We start from the raw sequence: 22,828 nt of genomic DNA, 5'->3' as shown, positions 1-22,828 counted from the left end.
AAGTGAGGTAATAATTAAAAGCATTATTAAATGAGTTAATAAGACTTGCTGCTGCTGCTGCTGCTAAGTCGCTTCAGTCGTGTCTGACTCTGTGTGACCCCATAGACAGCAAGCCACCAGGCTTCCTCGTCCCTGGGATTCTCCAGGCAAGAACACTGGAGTGGGTTGCCATTTCCTTCTCCAATGCATGAAAGTGAAAAGTGAAAGTGAAGTCACTCAGTTGTGTCCAGCTCTTCGTGACCCCATGGACTGCAGCCTACCAGGCTCCTCCATCCATGGGATTTTCCAGGCAAGAGTACTGGAGTGGGGTGCCATTGCCTTCTCCATAATAAGACTTAATGATAGCATTAACAAGACTGTTATTAATAAGCATTAATGGGCTTCCGTGGTAGCTCAGTTGGTAGAGAATCCGCCTGCAATGCAGGAGATCCCTGTTCAATTCCTGGGTTGGGAGGATCCCCTGGAGAAGAGATAGGCTGCCGACTTGGGCTTCCCTTGTGGCTCAGCTGGTAAAGAATCCGCCTACAGTGCAGGAGATCTGGGTTCGATCCTTGGGTTGGGAAGATCCCCTGGAGAAGGGAATGGCAACCCACTCCAGTATTCTTGCCTGGAGAATCCCCATGGACAGAGGAACCTGGTAGGCTACAGTCCATGGGGTCGCAATGAGTCAGACTCGACTGAGCAACTAAGCACAAGACCTATTATATAAGCATTAATAAAATTGTTTAAGACCTTTAACATTCTTATGAGTTATAAAGTATCATTTCTGGTTTATAGATGAACACTATGGACACCAAGGGGTGATGTAAGCGGCCTAAGACCTGATAATTAAAAAGGAGCTGGAGTTCAGATCAGCCAGCCTGGCTCCAGAGTCTGTGCTCTTCCCCAGTCCACCAGATTGTCTGCCTGGTAGCTTAGCATACTGGAGAGTGGCATTTATGGGCAGGGGAGATGACTTGGGAGGGGAAATTAGATGCCTCTTTTTTCTTCAGACTTTTATTTTGGTCTTGTAACTGTAAACCAGACTTTTATTCTTGAGAACCACTTCCACAGTGCTTACTGTGTGCCAGGCACTTTCCAAGCACTTTACAAATAATAATTCCATTATTCTTCATAATACCAAGCAGCAGCTGTGGTCTGCTTTGTCCTCATTTTACAGATGGGAAAACTGAGTTGCAGAGAGGTTTAAGTAGTTTCCTCATGGTTGTAGAGAGAATAAGCTCTGCAGCTTGGATTTGAAACCTGGCATTCTGTGCTCCGAGTCTCTGCCTCACCTTCCTAGGCCTTAAAAAGAGTTCTATTTGCATATGAGAATTCACATACTAACAATTATGGACATACATATCTTCCCAATCCAGTGGTTTGTATCTATAGAATGCGTTGGCACTCAGTATATGCTTGGTGGGTTTCCCAGGTGGCGCTAGTGGTAAAGAACCCACCTGCCAATGCAGGAGACAAAAAAGATGGGGGTTCGATCCCTGTGTGGGGAAGATCCCCCGGAGGAGGGCATGGCAACCCAGTCCAGTATTCTTGCCTGGAGAATCCCATGGACAGAGGAGCCTGGCAGGCTGCAGTCCAGTTGCAAAGAGTTGGACACAACTGAAGTGAGTTAGCATGCATGCACACATATGTGCTGATTTTTAAGTGGCTTTTGAACAAGATTGCATAGGTCAGAAATTGTCACATGCCGTTTTTAAAAACCAGCTTTGTTGAGACATCAGTCATATGCCATCCAAGTCACCCATTCAAAGTGTAGGGTTAGTGGTGTTTTGCATGTTCACGGAATTGTGTACCTGTCACCTCTTCATATACCAGGTAGAAATTTTAATCCATTGTTCACTAATTAGGACTTGGGCTATATATTTGACCTCCGTGTTTTTCATGCTTCTCATTGATAGTAATACCTTCTTCCGAGATTGGTTATTGAGGATAAAATGTGATTGAGTTTATTAAGGATATTCTTCAGGTTGAAGGTTTTCTTTCCCTCATGGTAAAAACTGCTAGGTGGTATGATACTGTTAAGATAAAGCAGACCAGTTTTTGTACTGAGCAGGAAGGAAAGAATGTGTGAGTTGTTTTTATGCTGCCATGATGTTGGTAAGTTTCTGTGCTTCCATTGATGTTTGATGTTTGGATTTAGGGTTTTTAAATTGATGGGGCTGGATTGGCCTTCAGTTTATGTAACACAGTGTTCCTTACTCCTCCCTTCATTAATCCTGTTCCCGTTTACCAGATGAAGAAATGGAGTCCTAGGAAGGGCTGTAATTGATTCTCTAATTGAAAGTCCTTTGCTTTTTGCACTGTTGTAGACCAGGGGTTCCAGTACATTGTAGTCCTCTGTATGGGGATAAGAGTGCTGATGCCTGGGTCTCACCTAGAAGTTCTGATTCAGTTGGACTTAGGTGTGGCCTGAACCCCAAGGTGTTTTGAATGCTCTCCAAGTGAATCAACTATGCTTCTGAGGTTGCCAGCCACAGCTCTAGGCTGTTTTTCTTGCTTTTTGCTTTAGTTGGTCCTCTGGTGGTTCCTTGGAATAAGGAAGGTATGCAGTAAGAGCAATGTAAATCCCTAATCCCTAGAGTGTCATTTCAGAGGAAGGATATGCAGGGATCCCTACACGTTCTTTCTTGACAAGCTCTTTCCAGTCCTGCCCCGTTTCACCTTAGTGCTTAGGCATCAAGTTTATATAGTTTGTAATTATCCTAGAATATAGGTTTTATCACCAAAAGGAAAGCTCCTTTTGTCCCCGGTGAAGTCTCGGTGGCTTTCTTTATCAGTGTAGGTGCTTGTGGGGGAAATGTTGCAAAGAGGACTGTAACGCTGGTCTTGCAGCCTTTTTCCTGGCTGACCTAGTTGGGTGCCCACGTGTTGTCCGTGTTGGGTCACAGGGCTCTACAAGTGTTGTTTAGCATATAGAGAGCTGGGGGTGAGGAGAGGGGTGGGAAGTGCTGAGAGCCGGTGTGCAGGGTAAGAAGATCGAGCCAGTCTTCTTGGATATCAAGTTCTTTTGTAAGATTGCTGGAGGAACTCTTGACTCCTCCCGCCTCTTTGACGTTTTGTCCTGTGAGCAGCCTCTGCTTTTGTTGAGTTACAGGGAAGCATTCCTTCCTGTGTTCCCCACTGTCTGTGAGGTTTAGGTCTGCTCGGCATGGTCCGTTCCTACCCCCACTGCTTGGCATTTGCCGCCTCATGAACACCTATGCTTCCCCGCCATGTTTTCTCAGATGCCTTTGGGTGGGTCTTGGAACAGAGGCATGTGTGAGCCTGCTGGTGTTCTTGCTGCTTGGGAGTAAGGAGGACATGCCCTTGTCACAGTGATGTAATTCCCTTGGCACAGTACTTAACAGCAACTGAGCAAACCCTGTTTTCCATGCCCATTTTACCAGACCCTCTTGTTGGGTCAAGTCGACCCCATCAATGGCGGCTCTGGTCTCCTAGCTCAGAATTATCCCCAGTGACTAGCTTGTAGAGTGGTGGTCTGGTTTGTTGGTTGGAAACGTTTAAGAGATAGAGTACTCGTGCTTACCATTTCCTTTGGGAATTTGCTGTGTAGCTGCATGAGTGAAAATAGGCCTGGATGGTTCCTTTTGACTTTAGGTGCTGACAACATAGCAAAGTTGGCAGTGTTGAAATTCTTAGCAATTCAACCTAAATAAACCACTCTATTTAATGACTGTTATTAGGCTAGAAGCTTTGTCTTGATTTCCGCATGTAGTCAGAGTTTCTACATGTTTTCCCTGAAAACTGTTGACTTGATATGAAAGTCAGATATTTCAAGATCCACTTACTGTTTTATGGTAAAATATCTTTTGCATAAGACGGTACAATTTGTAAGAAAATTGTCTAAGTAAGTGTAGGGGAAGAGAAAGTTTCCCTCACTTCTCTTAGGGTTCCTGGCTGGAGCTGAAAATTAAAATGACGAGGACAGATGAACAAAATAAAAGCATACACATTTTGTTGAATTTTTGTGTGTACCTGAGAACCCACACAAGAAGTGAAAGTGACCAGAGCAGAAAGCTTTAAAATCCTTTGGACAGTGAGAAATAAATTTGTAAAGAGGTGACAAGACAAAGGGGTTTGCACTAGGGGTAGTAAATGGTGAAGAAGTAACTGGGAAGGTAAGGGTGAGTTTAACAAGGTCTCTGTGTGTGCGTTTCTCAGCCCTAACTTGCCCATCTTTGGTGAGAAGGTTGTCTTCCCTCCTCCTGGTACAGGGGTGGTACTCTCTGCAGGGGAGTTTATTGACCTGTTTCAGGAAAGAAGGTGGGGTTGGGTGGAAGGTCAGATGACCTTCCCCTTTCTGCTGTTTTCTTAAACTCCTTCAGCTCAAGATACTGAATGTACCAGATTTTGAGGACGCATGTCCTGAACCTTGTCATAAGTCTGATTTGAACGGGGCTTTTAGACCTAAGTGTACATTTAGTAGTTTTTCTGAGTTTGACATGATTTGTATCCGTCTGACCCTGGGCACGGTTGTAGTCTGAGAGGCACGGTTGTAGTCTGAGATGCAGAGAACCCCCAACTGCTCAGTCAGCACCACTGTCTCAGTTGGGAAAAGCTTCAAGAACTTTTTTTAATCAGTAGTTGAGTGAGAGAGCTTTGGACTGGAAGGCAGGAAGACCTAGGTTACCAGTCCAGTGCTTTCACTGATGGTGAGAACATAAAGTCTGACTTCTCTGGTGCTCAGTGTCCCCCTGTGGAAAACAAGGCCTGTGATGAGCAAATGAAATATAATGTGGGAAAGCATTTGAGGACTATGAACCGCTGTAGAACTGTCAAGTGATATCTGTTGGAGGCTGTGGGACATTTCCCCCGAACCGAAAACTGGGGACGTATTAATAGATATTACTTGGGTCTTCCCAGGTGGCTCAGTGGTAAAGAATCCACCTGCCAGTGCAAAAGACCCAGGTTCAATCCTTGGGTTGGGAAGATACCCTGGAGAAGGAAATGGCAACCCATTATAGTATTCTTGCCTGGGAAATCCCATGGACAGAAGAGCCTGGTGGATTACAGTCCATGAGGTTGGAAAGAGTCAGACACGACTGAGTGACTGAGCACACGCACAGATATCATTTGACCTACTTGAACAGGAGATGGTGTGCTTCCTTAAGCTCGTGATCTACTAAGTAGTCATCTAGTAATGGCTAGGCAGTCTGTCTAGTAATGTCTAGTCTGTCTAGACTGCTAGGCAGTCTGTCTAGTAATGGCTAGGCAGGCTGTCTGCCTAAGGAGACCAAATTCTCTTTAGTGGTCTTCCTGGAGTCTGGTGATTGGAAGTTTATGGTCCAAGGATGAAGAGCATTGGTTTTACTCAGGAGCTTGTTAGAATTGCAGCATCTGTACACTCATCCCAGGACAAAGACTCTGGCTTCAGGATCTGCATTTTAAATAGCTCCCAGGGGTACTGTATGTGCATTAAAGTTCCAAGAATATTGGTCTGGAACTCTTGTCAGTGTGTTATTAAATGTAGCTGCCTTTCTAAACTAAGGGTACAGTGTCTTTCGATTTGGTTGTAAATCAATTCAATTTTTGCAGAATTAAATCCATGGTGATAAAATCCAGTATAAAATTTTGGGTTCTGGCGAATTTGGATTCCACCAGTGCCAGTGTATTATTTTAGAACACGTCTCTGAATTACTATTTAAAGGTTATCAGTCAGTCAGTCAGTGAAAGCCGCTCAGTGGTGTCTGACTCTTCTCAACCCCATGGACTGTAGCTCGCCAGGCTCCTCTGTCCATGGGATTTCCCAGGCAAGAGTACTGGAGTAGGTTGCCATTTCCTCCTCCAGAAGATCTTCCCAACCCAGGGATTGAAACCAGGTCTTCTACATTGGATTCTTGACCATCCGAGCCACCAGGGAAGCCTATTTAAGGGTTATAACCTTCTCCATTTCTTTGCTGCCTACTTATAGTTAAAGTCCTTGAAAATAAACTTATGCCCATTCTATTTTTTGGCATTCTCTTCTAAGAGTCACCAGTGATCTCTGTTCTGAAACTGTTGGCATGCTGTCCTTTATCTCTGACCTCACAGGATGGTGACCTGCTCCTTCCCTCCTGGGATGCCTTCTGTCAGCTTTCATGACGTGCCCTCTCCTGGCTGGCCCCTTAGCTTACGCTGGTCCCTTCTCCTTGGCCAGCTTCTTTTTGTCCTTCTGCTCCCCTTGACTCCCCCACTCTGAAATGTTGGTGTCCCCCAGGCCTCCACCTGAGATCCTCTGCCTTCTGACCGCTGGGGCTCCACGGCAGCTCTCAAGCACCAGCCTTGCGTTTTTGGCTTTTTGTTGGAAATCTCAACTTGTCTGTCTCAGAGATATTCCAGACTCTGTTTATTCGAGTTGAATTCATTTTCTTGATCACGCCTCACCTTTAGCTGCAGTTTAACTTTCCTGCTAGTTCAAGTTTCTGCTTAGTTCACTCAGTACTTTTGTGGGCAGCCAGAAGAGATACCACTGGTGGGAACCTGGACACGGGCAAAGAGATGGGTCACTTAGGCCTTTCTGGGTCCCTGGGGCAGGTGTGTCTCATCTCCTGCATGTTTTGGCTTCAGGTCCTCATTCCTTTTTAGCTCCAGCACTGCCATAGCTCTAAGCTGGTTTTGCCTTTGGTCTCTTCCCTTCACTTTCCTCTCCACTCTGGAGTGCCTAAAATTGTCAAGGACGTTTCTAAAATTGGCTCTTGTATCCGTGTTAAGAGCAGTCCTGTGTTCCTGGATACAGCCCTTGACAGTCTTTAAAAAATGCATTCAAGTGTGTTATTGATTCCAGCTATACGCCGCCTCCTATACTGATTGCTGGGCTTCCCTAAATGAGTAAGCTGTTGGACTTGTTTTCAGGACCTCACAGTCTACAGAGATTAAAATGACCAGATAATGTGAAGACCCAAGCTTCATTATTTGATCTTTATCATCATCTACAAGATAGCAGGGAAGGTGTCGTTAGCTCGTTTGAGGGAGAAAGGTAAGGTTCAGAAGGCTCGTGCAAATAGCAGTGACGGCAGCAGCTGACAAAAGCCAAACACTGTTCTAGGCGCTTTGCGTGTGAAGTCACGTAGTCTCCAGAGCAGTCCCGTGGCATGTGACTGCCATTATTGTCTCCATTACCCAGATGGGGCAACTCATCTGTGCAGAATGGTTAAGTCTTGAGGCACAGAGAGATTCAGTGACTTGCCCCGGGTCACACAGCTTTCAAGCGGCAGAGCTGTGACTTGCACACAGGCAGCCTGGCCTGTCAAGGCACATAATGAATGTACTGCATGGCCCTCTTGAGTTTACCTGGCTGCACAGTGTGGCTGCATGATGTCCTGAGAATAAAAATGCAATCTCATTAGCCAGATTCCGCCTCCTCGGTCTTGGCCGTTGTCTCACTTTTCCAGTGTTACCTCATGCCCGTTCCCTTCTCATACCCTTCACAGCGGTTTGTATTATAAATGGGACGTGTCCAACCCCTGTTCAGATTCCCTGCCATAAAGCTGTGGCAACAGGGTAGCAGGAAGAAAAAAAAGGGGGGGTGGCTGTTTATTTGTTTAATTTAGAGCACAGTCAGAAGCAGGAATGTTTCTTGTCGTTCCTCTCCATTGGTGGGCAGATTTTTATTTTATTTTTTTAGTTATTTCCCTCAGTTTTAGGGAAAACCGGTCTTAATTGTGTTTTCTCTTTCTTTGGAGTATCTGTAAGGATGTTAAAACCATGCCCTAGTTTTCACAGTTGGTTTGTCCCGATGAAGATTCAGACACAGTCCGCACATGGCATTTGGTCGATACGTCTTTTAACTCTTGTGAATCTATAGGTTTGGCTCCCCATCTTTTTGTGTACCTGCCTGCAGTTTATTTGATGAGTGAATTGGGTCATCTTTCCTGTAGTTTCCCGCAATTTGGACTTTGCTGACTGCACCCCCCGACCCCGGCCCCCACCCATGTTCCTCTGTCCCCAGTGTTTCCTGACAATTGATAGTTAGATGTGGACGCTTGATTGAGTTTAAGGTTTTATTTATTTTTATTTTTTGGCTAGAATACTTTCTAGGTGGTTGCTGGCTGTCTCCCTCAGGTTACTGGATCCTTGGTATTGGATACACGCACCAGGCGGCACATAATTCCTGGTTATTTCCTCTGTTGTTATGTTTGGTGAGTGAGTTTGGATACTGCCTTCCTGATCCACCAGCATTTTGCATAATGGTTTATTTTAGTTGGCTAGGTTTTAATATTCACAATTGTTCTTTTCTGTGCATTGTGTTTATTCATCTTCTAAACACACACACGTGTGCCTGTGTGTTTGTATACACGTATATATATGTAACAGCATGTGTATTACAATGAGTGTGTCTCACAGTTAAAACAAATGGTGGCTATTAAAAGCAACTGGATAGTAATCAAAGGGGTATGGAGTTTGTGTTTGGGATGATGAAACGGATAGTGCTGTTGATTGTATATTGTGAATGTACTCAATGCCACTGAATTGTACACTTAAAATGTTAATTTTTATGGATGTTTTAAGACTACAAAAGCAAATCAGTTGAAAATGGATTGTAGCATACTGAATTTTTTTTTAAAAAGTCCATCATTCCATGATGATTATTCTTCCTCAAGAAGAGTCAAAGGGAGATGCAGGTGGGGAGGTGAAGTTCTTTTTTTCTGAACAATGCCAACTTATAAAGTAGAAGTTGTGATAGAACTGGAAAAAAAAATCTATTTGGCAACCTGCAGGTAATAATTGATTCAGGCAGATGTCCTCAGTGGATGCTAAACTCTTCAGTAAAAGATTATTGGGATTCTCTGTATCTCAGAGTGAAAGAGTCACTCAGTTGTGTCTGACCCCATGAACTGTGTAGCCTGCCAGGCTCCTCGGTCCATGGGATTCTCCAGGCAAGAATACTGGAGTGGTAGTCATTCCCCTTTGCAGGGGATCTTTCCAACCCAGGGATGGAACCTGGGTCTCCTGCATTATAGGCAGATTCTTTACTGTCTGAACCACCAGGGAAGAGTATTTCCTTATAAATTATTTACCAACTACAAAGGGGAAAAGATACCGTTATAGCAGAGGACTTGGCCTCCATCTGTGATCCAATTTAACATTACTGGGAAGAGGGAGACGCTAGCATGGAGCACCCACTGGTGTGATGTGATGGAAAATACACAACGTGACCTTTAGAGATTTCCTGCCAAAGGGTTGCATGTGAATCTAATCATGAGGAAACAATTATACATATCCAGAAAGTAGGACATTTCGTAAGACCTCTGGTCTGACTTTAAAAATGCCAGTCTTATGAATGAAAAGGCTCAAATAAAGGAGGCTCCCAAACAGACATGACAACCAAATGCAGTGTTTGAAACTGGATCCAAAACAAATAGAAGAATGGTCCTGTTGGAGCCATTTGAATAAGGAGTTTATATTCAGTGATACTGTATTAGTTGGCTGGGGCTGCCAAAACAAAGTACCTCAGATGGAGTGGCCTAAACAGCAGAAGTTTATTTTCCCACTAACCTAAAGGCTAGGAGCCCAAGATCAAGGTGTAGCAGGGTTGGTTTCTTCTGAGGCTTTCCTCCTTGGCTCATGGATGGCCTTCGTCTCGTGTCTGGACATGGTCTTTCCTCTGTGTCTGTGCTCTAATTTATGCTTCTTGTAAGGACACCAGTCTTAATGGCTTAAAGCCTGCTTTAGTGACCTCAATTTACCTTAATTACTGCTTTGAGTATCCTGTCTCCAAATACAGGTATAGTCTGATGTCCTGGGGTTAAGGCTTCAACATATGAATTTGGCGGGGGGGACACAGTTCAGCGCATAACAGATATTGAATTGTTTTTAAATTCCCTTGGGGGAGAGAGTGATAATGATGTTCTGAAGGAAAATGGTCCTGGTTTTGTTTCTTATTCTTTATGTTTTCCACTAGATATTAAGCTGAGAACTGAGCCCTCACAGTACATGTTCCATAACATTCAGACACCGTTTGTTGAATTGTTCATCCGTTTGGGGGTGCCACCCATGGCAGAATGAAAGCGGGCAGGAGACTCTTCTGTTACATGTGTGTGATTTGTCAGAAACTTTTCTCTTGCCCTAATAAACCATTTTTCTCAAGCCTCTCCATCCTTCACTGAGCAAACAAACAAAAAGCACTATCTTGGAATACTTGAGGAGCTGTGTGTGAGTCACCTCCAAGAGCACGCATAATGGGGAATCATAGCTGCAGAGTAAACCCCGGCAGGGATCTGGCTATTCAAGGTGGATGAATCTCCATGACTACAAAGTAGCTGCTTCGGAAGGAGGCTCCCAGAGAAATGTGCTTCCTTGTGACTGAGAAGGTCTGGCTGGATTCAAGGGAGACAGTTCCAGCAGGTCTGAACAGTATGTCCATTGCTGCTGTTTCAGACCAGCTGCTCCCAATAGCATACTGGGTCCTGCAAGAGGTTTGACCAGAAAGGCTGGTGACCTGTCAGCTGTCTTATCTGACTCTGCCAGGCCCCCTGGCAAGGACTTCCATTCCTTGTGAATCGTCACACTCCTGTTTTTTTTTGGTTGGCTGTGGGTCTCTGTTATTGCGTGCAAGCTCTCTCTAGTTGCAGCGTGTGGGCCTCTCGCTGCAGTGACTTCTCTGGTTGTGGAGCGTGGACTCGAGGGCATGTGGGCATCAGTAGTTGTGGCTCACCTGCTTCCTTGCTCCATGGCTTGTGGGCTCTTCCTGGACCAGGGATCAAACCCACGTCTCCTGCATTGGCAGGCAGAATCCCAACCACTGGACCACCAAGGAGATCCCACGCACTTATGTTATCGCAGGGTGATTTGCCTCTGCATTTCAGGGTTCCACTTTCTTTCCATTGTGAATCTCAGCTCCAGAAGTAAAAGGTAGCTCAGCCCCTGGTTTCCTTATGACGGTTCTTGGAGATTTCTATTAGTCTGTGTCTGGTATCCACCTGCAGTTTAAGAAGAGCCTGGTCTTGAGCTTTGCCCACTCTTCCATTGGGCTATTTGCCTTCTCATATTGACTTTGTCCAAGAGCGCTTTTCAATTAAGAACTTTGGCCTTTTGTCCTATTACACATTATTTATATATTTATTTCTGCAATTGTTTGATGTTTAACTGGCTCATACACACTTTCAACTTTTTCAATCTTGTATGTTACATGTTTGGGCTTCCCTGGTGGCTCTGATGGTAAAGAATCTGCCTGTAATGCGAGAGACCCAGGTTCGATCCCTGGGTTGGGAAGATCTCCTGGAGAAGGGAATGGCTACCCACTCCAGAATTCTTGCCTGGAGAATTCCACGGACAGAGGAGCCATTAATTTTTTCCTGTATGGCTCCTGCATTCTGGTCATCTGTTGTGTTTAAACACAGCTTTCCCTCCTAGTATTATGCAAGAAACCACTCATGTTTGATATCAGATGAAAGGTAGGGAGCCAGTGTACTTTTTGTTGCTGTTCCATCCCACAAGGTCATGAACTCCCATTAGTGCCACATCATCAGCCAGTGCAACCTGCTGCCAGGTCGGGCCAGACTCTCTGCTGGCTCAGACTCTGATTCGTTCCAAAAGCCAAGAGAGCCTTGCATTAGGGCTCAGCTGTCCACCGATGCCTCGGTCAGTGGGGCTGCTGTGAATACAGAAAGATTGCAAGTAGCTGGGAAGCAGGGAACTTCTAGATTTTGTCCCAGGTTATGCTACTTTCATTCAATCCTGATTCTCTCTCATTCTCTCTTTGTAACAGATGAGAAAAACAGTATGTCACATTGCTGGTTAGCAAGAGAATCAAAATTTAAACATTCATTTGCAAAGTCCATAAAATAGGGCCAAATAGCATTCTATGTGGGAAACCTGGTTATAAAACCTTCCAGGAGGAACTGGCATTTGACTTAAAACTTAAAAAAAAACAACTACCCTTTTTTTAAACGTCTCGTAATGGAAAGTTTCCATAGGAAATTAGAACAGCGTAACAAACTCTTATGTCCCTTTCCAGCCACTTTCAGAAGTTATGGATTTATGGACGATGTTGTTAATTTGTACTACACCCTCTCTTGTCTTCCCATCCTCCTGATTTTTTCAAAGCAAACCCCTGACATCATACATGTAAATATTACGGTATATCTCCAAAACAGATTTTTCCAAAGCACAACTGAAATATCATTGTCACATTAAAAAAAAAAAAATCAGTGCCTCTTCAGTATGATCAAATATCTATTCTGTACACATTTTACACATTTCCACTATCATCTTGGAGAAGGAAATAGTAACCCACTCCAGTATTCTTGCCTGGAAAATCCCATGGACAGAGGAGCCTAGCGGGCTACACTCCACTGGGTCACAAAGAATCAGACACGACTGAGTGACTAAACCATCACTATCATCTTACAATTTTTAAAATTGTTTTTTGAATGGTCATCTAAAGGAGGCCCGGGATTGCAGTTGGTTGATGTGACCTAATTTTGTTTACTCTCCAGGTGCTCTGCTTTCTTAATCTCGTGTTCTCTCTTCCTTTTGAAAGTCTTTATAACGTAATGATTGAAATCATGAACTCTGTTCAAATTGTGGTTCTGGGCAAGTCACTCTACCTCTGTGTACCTCAGTTGCCTCATCTATAAACGGGCCAAGGTTGTTGTTCCTTCCTGGGCTATTGCGGGGGGGCAGTTAATGCACTCATGTTTCTAAAGCTTAGAGCTGGGCCCGGACGTAGAAAGCTTTGCAGAAGTGTGAGCATCCAAGGGGTTTGGAACCAGAGCGCGTGCCCAGGGTCATGTTGGAAGTCGTGGGGGAAGGTGGAGGAGGACTTGCTCCAGTGAAATTGTGAACAGTCTTTGGCACGAGTATCCCAGCTATGCAGAGGGCTCCTGTTGGTTTTCTTTTAACTTCTTCCTGGATTCTTGACTATTCTTCAATTATATGATGCTGATATACAGCAGAAATTTGAACAGGTAAGGTATTATTTAGTGAAAGCAACTTTCTATTGTCCTGTGATTTGCTGCTTTCTCTTCCTCTGCATTTATTAAGTTAGCTATTCTCTCCCAGAAGCCATTTTAACTTTCTATGGCATTATCTGGGCTCCCGCAACCTGTGATCTCCTAAGTAGAACCTTTCAACACTTTATAAATATGTCATATACTTTTTATATTCCTTTGTTCCCCATCAGAACATACATCCCAGTCTTCAGAACAGTACAGTCAGTTTTATTCATTTAAGGAGCAGTAGTCATTTGACACTTGCTAATATGTAACAAATTATATTGGGAGTGGTAATTACAACTGCACCTGGTTCCTAATTATACTGTAACCTTGATGCTTAAAAAAAAAATTGAGACCGAGTTCAGCATATAATACTGAGAATAATATTCTGCATTAGGTAAATCCACCTAACCATGGGTGTTTATGTATCATAATGCCAAATCAAAAAGACTTTACTTTAAATTGTTTTCAGCTACAATGTTGTCCAGTAGCACCATTCACAAGGATAGCTTAAAGTCCCCCTCTTTGATCGCCAAATTCTTGGCACATCCTCCAGGTATTAATAGTATAGTTAGTGTGAAATGACCTGGGCTCTAGGGTCATTATTGCTCTGTGATTTGCTACCACTCATTTAAGACCAAGTGTCTTAAATGCCACAGCTTCCTCATCTGGAGACTGGGGATATTTTGTTTGTTTGTTTGAACTTTTTATTCTGTATTGCTGCTACTGCTAAGTCACTTCAGTCGTGTCCGACTCTGTGCGACCCCATAGACGGCAGCCCACCAGGCTCCCCCGTCCCTGGGATTCTCCAGACAAGAACACTGGAGTGGGTTGCCATTTCCTTCTCCAATGCATGAAAGTGAAAAGTGAAAGTGAAGTCGCTCAGTCATGTCTGACTCTTAGCGACCCCATGGACGGCAGCCTACTAGGCTTCTCCATCCGTGGGATTTTCCAGGCAAGAGTACTGGAGTGGGGTGCCATTGCCTTCTCGAATTCTGTATTGAGGTGTAGCCAATTAACAATGCTGTGATAGTTTCAGGTGGACAGCAAAGGGACTCAGCCATGCATACACATGTATCCTTTCTCCCCCCAAGCTCCCCTCCCATCCAGGCTGCCACATGACATTGAGCAGAGTTCCATGTGCTGTACAATAGATCCTTGTTGGTTATCCACTTTAAATATACAGGTGTGTACATGTCCATCCCAAACTCCCTAACTGTCCCTTCCCCCAGACAACCATAAGTTTGTTTTCTAAGTCTGTGAGTGAAGACTGGGGCTATTAATGGTTCTTCACTTTAGATAGTTTTGGTTATATTTAAGTGAGATCAGGCATAAAGATCAGGCGTACAGCCTTTAGGACATGCCTAGCCTAGAGTTCAGGGCCCAGTAAAAGTTAGCTGGTGAGTGTTAATTGCTGTAATCCAGTGATAAACAACCCAGTCCAAGACTTTACCTCCACCACCCCTGACTCCAGCAGAGTTATGGTCTTAGTTCTACCATCAATCTTAATTTGTGGTAGCATGTATCATCACACGCTTGCTGATAAATTTGTCATCACCCCCCTCCACCCACCCCCGGAGGGGTAGTTCAGTTCAGTTGAGTTCAGTTGCTCAGTCATGTCCGACTCTTTGTGACCCCATGAATTGCAGCACGCCAGGCCTCCCTGTCCATCACCAACTCCCAGAGTTCACACAGACTCACATCCATCGAGTCAGTGATGCCATCCAGCCATCTTATCCTCTGTCGTCCCCTTCTCCTCCTGCCCCCAATCCCTCCCAGCATCAGAGTCTTTTCCAATGAGTCAACTCTTCACATGAGGTGGCCAAAGTACTGGAGTTTCAGCTTCAGCATCATTCCTTCCAAAGAAATCCCAGGGCTGATCTCCTTCGGAATGGACTGGTTGGATCTCCTTGCAGTCCAAGGGACTCTCAAGAGTCTTCTCCAACACCACAGTTCAAAAGCATCAATTCTTTGGTGCTCAGCCTTCTTCACAGTCCAACTCTCACATCCATAGATGACCACAGGAAAAACCATAGCCTTGACTAGATGGACCTTTGTTGGCAAAGTAATGTCTCTGCTTTTGAATATGCTATCTAGGTTGGTCATAACTTTCCTTCCAAGGAGTAAGCGTCTTTTAATTTCATGGCTGCAGTCACCATCTGCAGTGATTTTGGAGCCCCAAAAAATAAAGTCTGACATTGTTTCCACTGTTTTCGCATCTATTTCCCATGAAGTTATGGGACCAGATGCCATGATCTTCGTTTTCTGAATGTTGAGCTTTAAGCCAACTTTTTCACTCTTCACTTTCACTTTCATCAAGAGGCTCTTCAGTTCCTCTTCACTTTCTGCCATAAGGGTGGTGTCATCTGCATATCTGAGGTTATTGATATTTCTCCCAGCAATCTTGATTCCAGCTTGTGTTTCTTCCAGCCCAGTGTTTCTCATGATGTACTCTGCATATAAGTCAAATAAACAGGGTGACAATATACAGCCTTGACGAACTCCTTTTCCTATTTGGAACCAGTCTGTTGTTCCATGTCCAGTTCTAACTATTGCTTCCTGACCTGCATACAAATTTCTCAAGAGGCAGATCAGGTGGTCTGGTATTCCCATCTCTTTCAGAATTTTCTACAGTTTATTGTGATCCACACAGTCAAAGGCTTTGGCATAGTTAATAAAGCAGAAATAGATGTTTTTCTGGAACTCCCTTGCTTTTTCCATGATCCAGCGGGTGTTGGCAATTTGATCTCTGGTTCCTCTGCCTTTTCTAAAACCAGTTTGAACATCTGGAAGTTCACGGTTCACATATTGCTGAAGCCTGGCTTGGAGAATTTTGAGCATTACTTTACTAGCATGTGAGATGAGTGCAATTGTGTGGTAGTTTGAGCATTCTTTGGCATTGCCTTTCTTTGGGATTGGAATGAAAACTGACCTCTTCCAGTCCTGTGGCCACTGCTGAGTTTTCCAAATGTGCTGGCATATTGAGTGCAGCACTTTCACAGCATCATCTTTCAGGATTTGAAATAGCTCAACTGGAATTCCATCAGCTCCACTAGCTTTGTTCATAGTAATGCTTTCTAAGGCCCACTTGACTTCACATTCCAGGATGTCTGGCTCTACGTCAGTGAGCACACCATCGTGATTATCTGGGTTGTGAAGATCTTTTTTGTACAGTTCTTCTGTATATTCTTGCCATCTCTTCTTAATATCTTCTGCTTCTGTTAGGTCCATACCATTTCTGTCCTTTATCAAGCCCATCTTTGCATGAAATGTTCCCTTGGTATCCCTAATTTTCTTGAAGAGATCTCTAATCTTTCCCATTCTGTTGTTTTCCTCTATTTCTTTGCATTGATCACTGAGGAAGGCTTTCTTATCTCTTCTTGCTATTCTTTGGAACTCTGCATTCAGATGTTTATATCTTTCCTTTTCTCCTTTGCTTTTCGCTTCTCTTCTTTTCACAGCTATTTGTAAGGCCTCCCCAGACAGCCATTTTGCTTTTTTGCATTTCTTTTCCATGGGGATGGTCTTGATCCCTGTCTCCTGTACAATGTCAGAACCCTTAGCATGTTAATAATCATAATTGTTTTAAATTCCTAGTTTGATAATCTCAACATTCCTGCCACATCTGTCTCTTTAGATCGTGCTGTTTTGCCTTTTGGTATTTTTTGTGATTTTTTTTTTCTTGATATTCAGGTGTGGTGTACTGGATAAAAGGGATGGCTGTAACTGGTCCTTTGGTATTGTGAGGGTAGGGTGTAGAGGCAGAAGAAATGTTCTGTAGGCCTGTGACCAGGTCCCAGTTCAGTAGAGAGCCCACGCCCCTGGACAGTGTACTTCACAAGTGTTTCTCCATCCCTCTTCCCCTCAGGTGGGAGAGGATGGCTGAAGGTGGCTGGTGTTGGGTATTGCCTTTCCTCTGGTTAAGTGGCTCCGGTAATACTCCCGCAGGTTAGGTGCCTATGAAATAATTTCTTCTGAAGCAGAGCTGAGGGCTCTTGTGCATTTCAGCTTGGTTCCTTTTCCTTTCCTCCTATTGAAAGTGCCAGGTAGTCTTTCTCTGGTAGTCACTGAGAGCCAAGTTGAGCTCCAGGAGGTAAAACTCACAAATGTGTGGAGAATCCATGATGTCTAGGTCCACCTAGAGTTTTGCAAAGTCTTTTCTTGTCCACACTGAGCCTCCAGCAGTTGTCCATCTGCAGCTCAGAGTTACCCACTCTCAACACTGGTTCCTGCAGAGGTTTCAGTGGATGGGTTTCAGCTCTGATAAATTGTGATTTTCTGGTTCTGCCTTTCTGTCTCCATTTTGGGGGGCAGTGGTTTGGGAGTAGTTGATCTTTCAGCATTTAGGCTTTTTACTTATTTTTATGACAGACTGACCATTTCTAAGCCCCTTGCATGCTGGACTGGAAACCAGACATGTCCCCATCATCTTTGGATTACCTTTCCTATATTGGAGGAAATCCCCACATTACAAGGTCTGCCTGCCAGAACATGAGTCAGAACTCGGTTCCCATCTTTACCTGCAGCCCGGGCACAAGCACGTGATCTGGCTTTGCCGAGTGGACACTCAGTGTGGGTTTGATTTGGAAGAGGGCAGGCAGCTCAAGGGGTAAAGAATCAGCCTGTCAGTGCAGGAGACATGGGTTCGATTCCTGGGTCAGGAACACGCTCTGGAGGAGGAAATGGCTACCCATCCAGTATTCTTGCCTGGAAAATCCCATGGACAGAGGGGCCTAGAAAGCTATAGTGCTTGCGGTCACAGAGAGTCTGATATGAACACACACACACACACACAAACACACACAGAGCAGCTTGTGTGTGAAGCTGCCATTTCGGCTGACCTAACAGGCAGCCTAGGCAACGTGCTTTTGTTGTGGGTTCTGAGCTGGGTTTCTCACCTCAGATCCTAGGATAGCTTGAAGCATCATTGGTGGCCCCCTTAGCCTCAAGCTGATTGATTCTCCAGGCTTCCTAACAAGACTGTGATCATCCAATAGAATTTTAATTTTCTCCTTAGCCTTTCATCTTTTGTTGCTTATTTCTAAGTTGAATACATGTTGGACCTACTTCCTCATCTTCCATTCTTATTTGGGATTAGAAATAGATGGCTGTGTTTTTGGCTTATATTTGTTAACAGTAGCTGTTAATCACTACCAGCCTTACGTATCACTCTGTAATTCACAGAGCACTTTTTCTTCATCCTAGTTAATGCTTAAGATAACTTTATGAAATAGATAAGTAAATTTTGTCATTTTGCCCTATTTTTTTTTTTTTTTGACAGGGAAGTAGGATTTATTGGTAGGCACGAGTTGGTTTTTTTTGACAGGGAAGTAGGATTTATTTGTAGGCATGAGTAAGGAGGGAACAGTGCCAACGCTCTCATGAGTGCAGGTTCACCATTTGTTCAGAGGGCCACGGTTCGGGATCTGTCTGACCCCACAGCCATCCAGGATGAGCCGCTTTTCTGCCACCATGCTTTCAAATTCATCCGCATTAAATTTAGTAAATCCCTGCTTCTTGGAGATGTGGATCTTCTGGTGGCCAGGGAACTTGAACTTGGTCCTGCAGATGGCCCCAATCACAGGCTCCTTGTTCTGCACCTTGGTGCAGATGGACATTAAGACTTGGGCAGTGTGGACCCTGGCCACTGCCCTGGGGCTTTCCAAAGAAACCAGGCATACACGTCTGGAGCCTACACTGGGGACAGCATGCCAGCTGTGAGTGTGCACTGGAAAGGGTTTTCTCCAGGGTCGCTTAGGGCAGCCTTTGCGGGCAGCAGGCTGTGCCTCCAGGGTCGCTTAGGGCAGCCTCTGCAGGCAGCAGGCTGTGTGCACTGCTGAGGAGGCTGCTATTTGCAGCCACCGTACATGGGGCCGCTCTGGGGAAAAGAACATAGTCGACTTGATCGGCTGCAAAGCACTTTGCCCTTTTTATAGATGAGGAAACTAAAACTTGGAGATGCTAACTGACTTGTCCAAGATCACCAAGTTAGCAACATGGTGAAACCCCAAACCTGATGATGTTTGCTTATGAGACGATGAGCAAGCAATGCTTTCTCCATAAGGAGTTGAAAATATAAAGAGACGAATGTCTGCTTCAGAGGAGACTTATACTGTCTCTTGTCAAATTTTTAGTCTTGGGAACATTTACTGGAATGTTAGCTTTAGCTTAATAATAATAAAATCTAAAATTAGAGTGTTTAAAGTTATTTTGGCATAACAGCACCCACAGCTAAAACACTGCCATTCATTTTTTAATTGCTGTACTCTGCTTCTTCATACAGAAATTTAATGGTGATGGCTTTATCATTGTCTAATGTTTGTCTACAACCCATTTCATAAACTACTAAATCCTTCTGATAAAATATTTCCACATCCCTGAAATAACCCACTTGCATAGTTACCCAGTGGGTTAACATTTGTGGTGTCTGCTGCTTTATAAGTCAACTGTTGAGTGACTTGAACATTTGAGGATTGACTACACAGAAGGGTTGTGGTTTGAATACTGCTTAACATGATATCTTGTTTGTATATTGATTCCAGTAACTTTTTATAGTTACTACTCTTCATTTATTAGACCATAGGGGAACCTTAGGGCGAGGAATGAGTGATTCAGTGAAGTCAATGAAAACTTATTTTTCTTAAATGTGACGAGACACTTCATTTTTATCCCTCTTGAGTGAATGGTGACTGTGGTTTTGGGGAATTTCAGGCTTTCTTTTACAGCTACTGATTGTATCAGTCAAGGTCCACTTGCAGAGAACAGAATCCACTCTAGCTGGTTTAAGCAGAGGGAAATTTATTACGGGGTGTTAAATGGCTTATGGAATTTGTTGGAAAGGTGAAGAAGTGAACTTCAGGTTGAGCTCTTAGGAGTGACTTGCAGAGCCTCACTGCAGAGCAGGCCACCAGGGGAGCAGTTGCCTTTTGTACAGTCATGAGACTGCCCACCAAACCGGGAGTGTTTCAGAACCATGCTGCCGCTGACATGGCAGGAGGAAAACTAGACACTTCCATCTGCCACAGGAAGATCAGCCAATTCCAAGGATGATGCTTGCTGGCAGAAACAGCAAAGACACAGCCCCTACCTTCCAAATCTTGGCTTTCCAAAACTTTGCCTCCCACATCTCACTTAGCTTCATCTGATTGACAGCACCTAGGCCGCGTAGCTGCAAGGGATTCTGGGAAATGTAGTTTAACCTTCCAGTCTCTGCAGTATAGGAAGATACGTGGGAAGAAAGGGTAGCCCCAGCTTCTGAGTTATTAGGTCACACCCAGTAGTGCTTTCCATGAGATTCAGGACCACCCACTACGGGTTTTTCCCACCTCTCCGTTTTCTGCTTGTCAGTGCACGCAAACAAGCATGCATGTGCTTACACACACACAGTAGCTTTCGATGAGCTGCCTCTCTGTTTTCACTTCATATCTAAAGTAAACAATTACTTCATGACAGTAGAATTTTCAGTGTAAGTCTGAGCTTGTCTTTCGGACCTTTCAGGTTTGGGAGGGTGATGGAAGAACTGTTGCTGAGTGAGGTAGCAAGTTAAATGAGATCCTGGGTTCTAACCCAGTGGTTCTCAGCTTGGTCCGTCACTATCTGGTGGTGAAGCTTTAAAGGTACCCATTCCAGAGATTCTAATTCAGTTGGACTTTGCCGTCTAATTTGATCAGCCTGGGGTTTGATAAAACCCCAGAGCCCTGAGGCAATGCAATCATGCAGCCAGGGCAGTGGATCTGAAGCCCAGTCAGACAGGATTTTACATTAATTACAGCTGTGCTTCTTACACTTTGAAATGGAGTGAAGTTGCCCAGTCGTGTCCGACTCTTTACGGTCCCATGAACTGTAGTCTACCAGGCTTCTCTGTCCATGGGATTTTCCAGGCAAGAGTACTGGAGTGGGTTGCCATTTCCTTCTCCAGGGGATCTTCTTGACCCAGGGGTCGAACCCAGGTCTCCTGCATTGCAGGCAGACACTTGACCCTCTGAACCTACAGGCATCAAAATCACCTGGGGGACTTGTTAAACCATAGATTGCTTGATCCCGCCCCCAGAGTTTCTGACTTGGTAGATTTGGGGCGGAGTGTGAGAATTTGCAGTTCCGTTGGCCTAACAGGAGCTGCCTGTTTTCCTTGTAAAGACTTGATTTCTACTCACCTGGAAGTTTTCTTTAAGAACGTGTTCCGAGCTCTTAGTTTCTGACCTTTACTGGAGCAGGGGACACGGAGGAGTAAGGTGTCTACGAGGAGATCGCGGTCTTAATGGCTCGAGCTTCCCAGTGTAAGAAGAGAGCTTTTCTGCATATTTTCTTCTTCAAATTAATATCCCTGACTTTTTTGTAGGTTATGTTTGTTCCCTCTCAACACCCCTGGTTAGACCCAGCAACTATTTTAAGTGCACAGTTCGGTACCTCTGCAGTTTGTTAAAGCAATGAGCCCTCAACTGAGTCTTGATTCCACTGTAAGAAAGCCAGTTTAAATAACACTCCTACACGGAGAAAAATCTTTTCTGGTGTCTTCCTCTGTTTGGCTGCTGTAACTCATATTAAAATGAAAGTGAATTTATTTGTCCTCAAAAATATCTTTCTGGGTTTCCTTGCCATGCGTCCCACTGCCTGCTTTTTAAAACCAGTCCTTCAAGTTATATTATTGTTGGCTGTTTTTTTTTTTTTTTTTTGTATTTGGAATGTACCTACCCAGTATATGTGTTTTGCAAATGCTATTGATAGCCTATTTAAACTGTTTTTTATAATGTTTGTCTTGTCAAAAATGTTACATATTCAGTGATCCTCAAATTTTGCCCTGTGGAACATACTTTGGGGGAATTGACCTGAAATGTCTATACTGTCATTAATAAAGATAAAGATCTCCCAGTTTATGGAAAAAAAAGATAATGCATAGTTTCCATTTTTACCGCCCCCCTCACCTGCTTTCTTCTTTAACCTCCACTTGGTGTGAATGTTATGTGCTTGTGTATGAAATTATTAAGTAGCAAATGGTGATATTTCATAGTCATCTGCCAAGAATCCTTTTTCTTCTTGGTGATTTACTCCCTAACAATGTTTGAAAATTACTTTATTTACAACTTTTGATATAAAAACTTTGTTTTAATGGTGGCATCTATTCTTATAAATGCAAATTCAAAACAGTAATGATAAAGCAAATCAGGCAACTAGGTAGTAAGAATAATAGCTGTAAATGCTGCTGCTGCTAAGTTGCTTCAGTTGTGTCCGACTCTGTGCAACCCCATTGATGGCAGCCCACCAGGCTCCTCTGTCCCTGGGATTCTCCAGGCAAGAACACTGGAGTGGGTTGCCATTTCTTTCTCCAATGCATGCTAAGTTGCATCAGTCGTGTCCGACTCTGTGCTACCCCATGGACAGCAGCCCATCAGGCTCCTCTGTCCAGGGAATTCTCTAGGCAAGAATACTGGAGTGGGTTGCCATTTCCTTCTCCCAATAGCTGTAAATATTTACATGCTATTCATATTTGAGAAATATATACTTGTATATAAAACAATGAAAATTAGCCTTTGGAGAAAACCTAAAGTTTGAGAATCTTCTAAAGCCTGATGAACTAAGGCTTGTCAGGTGATGCAGTGTGAGCTTGCCTGAACAGCTGTTCTGAGTTGGCTTAAAAACAGAGGGTCACACAGCAAGTGAGTTGAGAGCTCAGGTCTGCCCCCCACAATCAAGGGCAGTCTGATACTGGAGCATGTTCTTAATCATAGCACTGGATGGATACACTACAAAGGGGTGGTACTAGGAGAAACTGGGAGAGTCTTGATTTTTAGGTGTGTGCTATTTTATATTAGGGGTCACATAAACTGTGGTCCATTTAAAGCTGCTTACGATGTGACTCAGTGAGAAGACCAGCACAGTAAGGGGATGGAAGATTTGGAACTTGACCTCCGCTCAGA

At 44.1% G+C, this 22,828-nt stretch overlaps 1 protein-coding gene and 1 non-coding gene across 5 annotated transcripts in view; one reads left to right on the top strand and one right to left on the bottom strand.

Annotated features, from left to right (window-relative positions):
- SLC25A13 (solute carrier family 25 member 13) overlaps nucleotides 1-22,828 on the top strand; it is a 228,256-nt gene that overhangs the window by 3,897 nt on the left and 201,531 nt on the right. The window contains exon 1 of one of the 4 annotated variants that reach the window (XM_044946462.2): nucleotides 21,028-21,190. The exons of 2 other annotated variants lie outside the window; for them this stretch is intronic. The gene's annotated coding sequence lies outside the window, so the exon portion shown is untranslated. Of the gene's footprint in view, nucleotides 1-21,027; nucleotides 21,191-22,828 lie in introns of those variants that run through there. One more of the 4 variants, XM_044946463.2, reaches the window with a different exon arrangement.
- LOC112586688 lies at nucleotides 18,695-18,829 on the bottom strand. Its single transcript, XR_003111181.3, has one exon. It is a non-coding gene; the product is annotated as a small nucleolar RNA SNORA70 (small nucleolar RNA).

Source organism: Bubalus bubalis, chromosome 8, assembly GCF_019923935.1.
Source record: "Bubalus bubalis isolate 160015118507 breed Murrah chromosome 8, NDDB_SH_1, whole genome shotgun sequence".
Taxonomy (NCBI): domain Eukaryota; kingdom Metazoa; phylum Chordata; class Mammalia; order Artiodactyla; family Bovidae; genus Bubalus; species Bubalus bubalis.
The sequence above is the reverse complement of the archived record's forward strand: the minus strand, read 5'-3'. Positions and strand labels throughout refer to the sequence as shown.